Source organism: Lucilia sericata, unplaced genomic scaffold, assembly GCF_015586225.1.
Source record: "Lucilia sericata isolate MDLA Ls3-8-SP2 unplaced genomic scaffold, ASM1558622v1 Contig000158F_arrow, whole genome shotgun sequence".
NCBI lineage: Eukaryota > Metazoa > Arthropoda > Insecta > Diptera > Calliphoridae > Lucilia > Lucilia sericata.
In genome coordinates this window covers 67,501-78,014 of record NW_023994188.1, presented here as the reverse complement: position 1 = coordinate 78,014, position 10,514 = coordinate 67,501, and positions in this window count along the sequence as shown.

Below are 10,514 nucleotides of genomic sequence, written 5' to 3'. Positions count from 1 at the left end.
AGCGAGAAGCTTTAAAAACCGAATTTGGTGTTCGATCGAAATCGAATTCTTATTTAGACGAAAAATTCAGAAAAATAATCATATTTTAAATGAAAAATGCCCATAGCATTTTTATTAAGTTACAATTATAATAAAAAAAAAGAAAAATAATATATTTAATTTATTACAATAAAATAACTAACTAACTAACTAACTAACTAACTAACTAACTAACTAACTAACTAACTAACTAACTAACTAACTAACTAACTAACTAACTAACTAACTAACTAACTAACTAACTAACTAACTAACTAACTAACTAACTAACTAACTAACTAACTAACTAACTAACTAACTAACTAACTAACTAACTAACTAACTAACTAACTAACTAACTAACTAACTAACTAACTAACTAACTAACTAACTAACTAACTAACTAACTAACTAACTAACTAACTACTAACTAACTAACTAACTAACTAACTAACTAACTAACTAACTAACTAACTAACTAACTAACTAACTAACTAACTAACTAACTAACTAACTAACTAACTTACTAACTAACTAACTAACTAAATAACTAACTGAGATTGAATTAAGTTCACAATATGGTGTGCATGATCAGAAATTGCAAGTGAGAGAGATTGTGGAAACTAAAGGGATCTGTACGATTCGGTGTAAGAATGCTTTCCACAAAATGGGTGACAAGGGTTACTGCAAAAATTTAAATATTTCAGAACCTCGACGTGACAGAAAAAATAAAAAGCAGATACAGGTTTTTGATATGTATTAAAATCTCCAAACTTTTTCTTTCTTGCAGACCAGTAGTGTTATTTGTCTTCAAAATTGACCGTTACTTTTAAAAAGCGATAATATAATGAAATTATTAATTAATAATTAATTATCTTAGGTCGTTGCATCTGCATTATAGGGTGCAAATATTTATTTAATATTAAATTCCGGCAGGTTCAAATTAAACTACAACAATTAAAACACACGAAACAAAATATGAAACGTTAAATTTATGACAAAAAAACTGCAGTAGCAAATTCATCTTTAATATCAAATGGATGTTGTTCCCTTTATACGGTTCCACTTATAATTCATCTTCTTTAAAAGTGGATGGACATTTTTGTTGCTGCTATTTTCTGCATATAGAAAACCATTATTCAAATACAAAAACCCAAAAAAACAGGGAAAAAACTAACAAAAAAATTCTTAAGAATAAAATTTATGGAGAAAAAATTTAAAGAGTCATGCATTTTTGTGCAGAACAAGAATCTTAAAACAATGCAAATCCTTTTCTTTATACTTTGATTGAATAAAAACAGAAATAAATCTGAAAACAAAACTATTTTACCCGTTTGCATATTCAGACACTGCAAAATATTCAATAAAAGATACACACATGTGTATATGACAACATCGGGAGATTCAGATTTAAAATAAGTATTCAGTTTTTTGTTATTCCTTAATGCAATCTTTTTCTTCGTTCTTGGTTTTAAATCAAAAATGCATAACGACGTTGGCGATAGTGATGATAATGATGACGTTGCCTTGTGAATATTATGAAGATATTGTGACGATGACAAACAATAAAAAATGAATTAAAGATTTATATAAATATAATTCTTTTATTATATTTTGCATCGAAGTTTAGATAGTTGAAATAAGAATACGAGAAAAAAAACAGGAAATAATAGCCGTTGCTGCTTTTTTCAGCATGAAATTAATACGCATAAAAAAGCAAGTTAGAACATTCGAAGATAAGAAGGATGTTTGGCATGTTTTCATTTGCACATTGAAAGAAATCCTTGATAAATTATAGTCATTCATTTAGTTTTATTCTTATTTTCCCTCTTTTTTGTTGCATTTTTGCTGCAAATTCGAATTTACAACAACTGTTGAACCAATTGAAATATGATGCTGATATTTGCTTCCACTTTTACTGTTTGTGTTGTTGGCTGAATACTGACATAGTATTAAGCAAATATCAACATGCAATTGTAAGTTATAAATTGAAATAAATTTTACGAATATTAATAAAACACAATGCAAAATATAATTCAATTTAAAAAAGAACAATAGATACAAAAGAAAACGTAAATATTGCAATTATAGTTTGAATGCGGCAAATTCTAATTGAAACCAGATTTGGGTTAATCCAGTTTTCTTTTTGCGCAGTATTTTTTTCCAAAGAGGTATTTTTTCATAAATTCGTTATTACTGTGAAATTTATGTTTAAAGTTGTTTTAGAATTATTTATTTTATTTTATTTAGAATTATTTATATGCATAAAAATACTATTCTGTTGTCCTTTAATTAAATATTCAAGCCATCTGCGATATAAAGACAAAATATCGCGGGACTAAGGACTCTGCCAGAAAAAACTGTATTAATAAGTTAAATAAAACTTAAACTGTTTAATTCTAAAATTGACAAAAATATGAAAATTTGTTAAAAAAAAAATTCATTAAAAAAAAATGAAATATTTTTCATATTTCTCGTTTTTTTAATTTATCAATTTTTTCCCTTTAACTTGACTATATTAGTTTATTGTTAAAATAATGTTGAAATACCCGTACGAATCCGTTGCTATACGGATGACTCTAAATTGGAGGACTGGCCTGGGGCTATATTGAAGGCTCAGAAACAGAAATATACCACCGTTGATTAGGTAAATCACAGGCAGTTTCCAGGCAGAAGTCCAAGCAATAACAGAATGCGTAAATTAGATGAGAATTAATATGGCGCACACAGGGCGCCATAGATCAGATGATAAAGTTAAGTCTTATTTTAAAAAAATTACTATATGATGACTATAGACGTCATTTTCATCTACGAGCGCCCGTGCTCGACGTCTATAAATGTAATTTACGTCAACGCGTTTTATAATTGATTTCCTTGCATTTTTGAAAGAGGAGGTCGACTGACGCTTACAATGGTATATATTTTGGGACACCTTTCTGTGTTCGTGTTACAAAATTGTCATTATTGTTTAAATATCAATTAATAGCTTTTGTTCCAAAATGGTAAGATGCCATATCGATCCAGAAATATGAAGACACTCATAGTTGTTTAAATGTAGGAACTTTCTGAGCTTTATACGACTTCAACCCAATATTAGCTTTGGCTCTCCACCCAAAAGAATCAAAGCATTTCAGTTTTTGGTTATCATGAAAACTTGTGTTTTTTTATATATATAGTCCATAGATATATAAAACTTATCCTTCTTGTGCCTCCTATCGAATTATTACTTTGGCCATACATTTAAAAAAGAAAAATATACATAATTGGAAACAATCTTGCCCAATATAGCAATTTCACCTTTGATCCTTTTATTGATGTTTGGGGAACTCTAGCGTTATCGGGATTATTATTTAAACGCGTTCAGGCTTGTGTTTGTTGCCTGACTTTCGGCAGTTTTGCGTCTCGCTCGCTCTAGTGTAGTGTATTACTTCGTATAACTGTTCAAAGTTATACGTTGTCTATATTAACCTCGTATTTTCATATCACCTCAAAGTGAGGTTTTGTTTTATTGGTGGAGACCATAGAATTTATACCCTGGTAGAGAGTATTAATCCTCAACTGTTTATACCATGATGGATACCATTTAAAATCTTCAACTTTACTGGTGAAGTACCATTAAAAGCTCAAATTTTACTTAAGTGTTTAAAAGTTTCCAGCTTCCTATATGAAGAAATAGTTCGACTGGAAGGATTTCTTTTAAACCACTGTGGATACCCTTGCGTTTTGCTTATGAACTCAGCCATCAAACGAAATAATAAAAAACACTATACAAGTGAAGTAGATATTATACCGGGGCTAGGATCAAAAAAGCATCGATTTTGACTATTTTCAATACCAAAAAACGTACGGTCATGGCCAGATCGTTTACGACCAATACGATCGTTTTTCATGGCTAGAAGGTTGGTTACTACAGGTATTACAAATTTTTATGAATTAGAGGGTATTCTAAGGGTATCAATATTGGTTAAATGGGTCTTTTTGGATAATGGTATAAAATTGCTTGAGTCAACTCAAAAATGCCAAAATTTATGAAATTATTAATGGAATACGAAATCATTTAAATGGAAGGATGGCACTAATGAATAGTTTTCATGACACGAGCACACAAATCGAACGAAATACCAGGCATTTGTCGTATTGACCTAAAGTTTTTCTTATATTGTTAGCTTGTTAATGGAGACCCCCTTTATTAAAACATTGCAGTCTTTTAATTTGCATTGCCAAAATTTATGCTGCTTTACTTAATCTAAAATTCAATGCACTTCGAAACTTTATCTTTAAATCCTCCCCACCTCCTTATACTCCACCTCTTCTATAGAAGCATACAGACTTATGACTCCATTTTACTTTAACATTATCCAAGTTAAATATTGCTTATTTGGCAGCAGCACAGACAGGGGGCACTGAATGTCAGAAAACTGTGTACAATTAACAAATAAAAAGCTTATTTTGGCAACTACTTCATAATACAATGTACAATTGAAAATCGCATTAAAAAAACATTGAAATCAGCAGTAAAAAGCACAACTGAACTTGCATTGAGGCGGCAATGTGTGTATTTACCCTCAATACAAGTGAATATATCTAAAGATAAATCCAATAGACGTATAAGTATAAATTAAAAAAAATTGAAATTAAGACAAAAATAAAATCCAAAAAAATATATAAAATACAATCAAATAATAATACAACAACTACAGCAATAACAAAAAAAGAAGGAGATAAAACAAACAAAATGCGCATGATACCAAAAAACATAATATTCCAACCATTTCCACCATTCATAGCAAAAAAAAAACACAGACACAACAAAGTGACAAGTGGACGAACAGACAGACGTAGAAATACCAAAAAAAAAAAAAAAAAAAAAGATGTAAAAAAACAACAAAAAGAATATGAAAAACAAATGCTCTCCACTGGAAAACAAACGGAGTACGAAAATCATACCCAAAGCCAGACATTGAGACAGACACACAGTCATTTCTAAAAGATTGCTGCTCTGTTCGCTTCACAAAAAAATGCAAATGATTGGCATGGGGTTTTTTCAAGATTTTTAAGGTTTCATGAAATTTTAGACCCAAACTATGGAATGGAGTGGAGTATAGAAAGAAATACAACAACTTCAACCGAAAAATAAAGTCGCAAGGCAAAAATTAAACTCTACTCTCTAATGTTTGACAAAAGTTTTGAAAAAAAAAAATAAGAATTGAAAAATATAGAGAAGTGCTAAAAAAGATAAAAACTTATTGGCTGTTCGATAAGTTTTGGGTCACGATTTCTTACATTTATTGGAATAATCAAGACTAAAACATGCATTTTAACGAGATGCTTGGGAATTACAGTTTTAAGGTTTGGTTGTAGGAGGATGCATACTACATCAAATCGGAAGAAAAACAATTAGAGGTCACTATCGATCTTATGGTGCACTCCTATTCATGGAAAATATAGGTAAAATAAAAAGACCTTATATATTGATCACATACAATTTTGTATAGTTCTGCCCGTAATACCGTGTGTGTACACTTAGAATACGTATCATCATACCACGAACTTTTTAATTATGGGGAGGCTTCTAGTTTTCCTCTCGTTAGGGTTACGGGTTAGCGGTTCTATCTACCGTTTCATTATTCTAAGTGGCCTTATGGGATTCTTTCGTCCAAACTTTTATTTAAGTCCTCGTTGCGTTGAACGGTTATGTGTTCATCGCGTTAACTAACTCAAGTTCCCTACGCTTTAAAGCAAGTATATTCGCTCAATCGTTATGATGCTAAGCTTACCTCTGGGAGAGTATTAAATCAAAGCTCTCATACAGTCTAATACCGTAACCCCTGATGGCGTCATATTTATTCGAATCCGATTTACACATTCCGTTATTGCACGGTGATCTGCCTGGAAACTAGTATTTGGATTAGGTAAAAGGTAGAATATTTTTATTCTTGATTTTTAATGCAGAACCTCAGGACCCTTCTATTCCCCAATTTAGAGCAATCCGTGTAGCCATAATTGTCTTCTGGATGTCGATAATGATGTTAACCCCTGATGGCGAAGTATTTATTCGAATTCAATTTACACAGACTTCTGTCTGGAAGCTAGTATTGCGATTAGGTAGACGACAGTAGATAAATTTCTGTTTCTAGGTTTTCAACGTAAACTTCAGACCCGTTTTGTTTCCCAGTTTAGAGCAATCCGTATAGCAACGGATTCCTACGGGTATTTACTCTAATGTTCCTCTTGATCATGATATTCTAAATGTAATATCAATGGATTCCTAAATTGATGTGGTGTCCTATAATTGCCTTTGGCCAGTTCGTCTAAAGTGCCCCCTTATATCCTACACACGTTTCAACAGGGAGAATATCAACGTTTACATATCATTGGTTAACGTACTGCACATGGCCCACATGTAAGCAGGTATCATTTATGCCGAACTCTCGGTATTGTTTTTTTGTTACACTTTTAGTCCAACGAAGTAAACCAGATTATGGACGCATTAGTTAAAATGGATCTATTCCAAATTTTTTTAATACCAACATTGTGGTAAGATTTATAAAAAATTTCTTACTTTAAGTGGGGTGTAGGGAGTAGGGTTACACAGACCAATAAATGCTTGACCCAGAAACCAATGTATACTTTACTAAAGGATTCAGTTGCGCTGAATCTGATTTTCGAAATATCGTGACCAAAAATGAGATTAGGTGTTTAATAATAGATTATGTATTACCAGATCCAAAAAAATACAACCCGGGCGTGTTGTGCGTTCCTTTTTATAGAAAATGATTGTAAAAAATCTTATATAAAGAACCATAAAAGAACCTATCGTATAATGTTCAGAAACATAGTTTCTTTGTCTTAATTTTTTACAATTTCAGAATCAGTGTTCCTGAGAAATATAAAATCTGGATAATATCGTTCCCAAGAAATGTGAATCTAATTTGGACGAATGCCTGACAATGCCAATGAATGTGTTCTAGTGTTTCCTCACATGGTCTACATTCCTCTGAATAAGAGTTATTGAAAGCACCTTCGATATCAATGCGGACAACGAGTGTATATAATATGCTATTGCAGGACTGTGTAGTGTTCAACTTCATTTAGTGCAGTTTTTCGTATAAAGAGTGCTATTTAGGAAAACTTTTTTGACAAGAATTGCTGATGAACCAATAATTGCTGAAGAGACCCTAGTACTGGTCCAACACTAATACAAATATATGAAAATACATGTTCCCTTAAACGTTGCGATATCCTAGGTGAGCATCACATAATTTATAAGTGCATTACATCAGGCTAATTCCGAAACTACTCCTTTATAAGAATTATGGGTGTACATGATCCTTAACATCGATAGCTATAAATAAAAGACGAATTTGAAAAGGTTTTTGCGTTAAAACCGTATTTGAATCCGGTTTTTTAGAAAATAAAAATTTTCGAATTACATATATTTTGCAGAAACATTGTATACAGAAGTTAAAAGCAATTTTAGATTATTTTTATATTAAAACTTTTTCTGATGCGATCACAGATTATTCTTTGCTCTATAAAACCAGCTGTTTATGATCGAACGCAATCAAAAACTTATCAAACGACCTAGTTAATTAAACACCAAAAATTTCAAATAACCAATTCACTTACTATATAGAAAGCAAAAAAAATTAAAAAAACAATCTCATCCTTGGCATCATTATTATCAAACCTCATTCAAATCCTTGGGCAGCAAGAAAATACAAAAAATTCAAACTAACCAAGCAAAAGCAATGACCGAAAGACAGACAATAAAATCATAAAAGCAACCATGATATAAACTTTATTGTCCAGTAAAAGCACAGACACTTAAAAGAGACGAAATACATAAAACAAACTACAAACTTCGAACCAAACAGCCAAAAAATTAGTTTTATTTTTTTGTTGTTGCTGCTGCTGTATTCGAATAAAACAACAATGGAACACCACAATTTCAAAATTATACATAACCAAACCACTATACCAAATAAACGAAAAAAAAATATTTTGAAAACAGCATAAAGAAATCAAACAAAAATCGGATTTCAGTATGAATAAACAAAACGAGAAAAAAAATCATAAAAAAGCCTAATATGGAAAAAAGCACCAGAAATATACACAAAACATGCACTCGCACACTCCGTCACAAAAAACATAATAATACGAGAAAAAAAGCACAAACAAAATAATTTTTTGTCAAGGGTTAATGACCCAGAATCCACAAAAGACAACAAAAAATGCAAAAAAAATACAAAAAGTAAAAACACACCACAAACGAAAATGTTAAACGTTGCATACAACGCATTTGAACAACAACAATAATATCCATCGCAAAGCATTGCCACCAAAAAAAAACAATAACAACAACAAAACCAAAAAGTAATAGCAGCATTGCCACCAAAAAAAAACAATAACAACAACAAAACCAAAAAGTAATAGCAACAACATTAGCGGCAATAGTCGTCATCATGCTCATAGCATCAGTATTGGTGTTGTTGTTGTTATTATTATTTTTGTTGTATTCGCCACCAACCTTCGCATCTACCCGAAAAAAAAAACAATTTAACGAAATTCCCATTGAAATATTTCGGATTTGAAATCTGTGTTGTTTTTCTCTTCAGTTACAGAATTGTGAAATTATGAAATTGTAAAAGTTTTTATTGGCTTTTACAATCCGGATTTGTAAAAGCCAATCCGGATTAGTATTCCTACCGCTAACATATTTGGAATTCACCAGATGTTGTTGAGTTGTAGATTGGAGTGAATATAATTGATTAAAGGTTTCGACCATATGGTTTACGTTCCGAAATTTAGTACACTGGAAAGGGGAACAATGTCCACAGACTAATTTTTAATTTTAAGATGTTAATGGTTTACATTCCTAAATTTAGTTCACTGGAAAGGGGTACAGTGTCCACAGACTAATTTTTAATTTTGAAAGCACTCCTACTAAAGCACTTTTTTCTTAATTGGCTCTAAGTTGATCTCTTAGCCAATCAATTGGGAATATACACTGCTGTCAGGTTAATCATTACTGCCAAATGGAAAATCTGTTCCTGGCGACATGTTAGGATTATTGAATTTCTCCCTAACCTTTATGATGATATTAACTATTGTATTCCGGAACCATTTATTAGCTGGATTACCCGAAATATTATTTCTTTGAAGTCTCTTGAACCTCACCACCATCTGCCGATTGTACTGGGAATGGGGTTGGTGGAGAATTTGTGATTAAAATCTATTTTGAACTCAATGATGATTGTAGTATTTTTCAGGTCTTAGTGATCAAAAGTGCAACGAATTGCCTGAAGTTATATCAAATAGAAAAATCATAAATTATAGCCACACAGCTAATCACATCTATTCTGCATTTCAATTCGAATCGAAATTTTCTCCGTCTGGCTACTTTGGTATTCTGCATTTCGATTCGACTCTCCGCCACATAAACAACAACTGAATCTTACGATTCAGTTTTTTGTTGGAATGCCTTTTTTCGATCGTTGCGTAACTGAATGCGTAAACGTAATCGAAATGCAGATTATAAACCTGACCGGTGTGTACTCCACATCAAAACATGTCCACGAATACGAAACAATCAAATATTACTCCTTAATGGGTCAGGAGATAACAGAATAGCTATGGCTGTATCGTTATGATGACAACTTTGGAAACTGTACGTTTCCAGACACTAGGTAGGATATACTGATCTGATCATACTCTCCTGTTCCTTATATCGTTATCAACACTGTTTACCTACAAACGTTTCTTTTTACAGGCAAGGGCCTAAAATGAGCTATGGTACAAATATCGCCACAACAGACTGTGGAACCTAACCTAACCTAAATGGCATTATCCTCTTTTTCTATTTATAAGCAACTTTTGAATTATCATTTAAAATCGTTATGAATTAGAAATATAAGCGAAAATGTAAATTTATTTGTAAAATGTAAAATTTTTTATTAAGTTTACTAATCCAAACTTCTTATTATTAAGGATTCTATTTTATTTAATAAAAACTTGGTTAGATACATAAAAGTCTTAACTTTTGCAAAGTTTTTTTTTTGCAGTAAAAGTTGATTATAAAGAAATACTTCCAAAGGGAATATTATAGTTTTCTAAGCCAACAATCAGTTGCACAATTTTAAAACTTAATAACTAGACTCCATAGTTAATGACGATAGCAAACTTTTTGTTACAAATGAAACACATGTTTTTCACTTCCGGTTGTTTAGTTAAACGGATTTCGTTCGTGTAAAATTTAGGAAAAAAAAACGAATTCACTTGTTAAAAAGAAACAAAACAAAATAAAAACTTGTTTACTTTTCATAATATTCTAAGCATCCTTAAACGAGTAGTAACACTCTTCTACTACACTTGTGTATATCCTTTTAAGAAACGTGAAATGAAAAAAAAGACACTTCCACATGTATACTAACTGGAATTCTTGCAGGCATAGAAATTGTCATGCCACTTGTTCACATACATACAAATACAAAGAA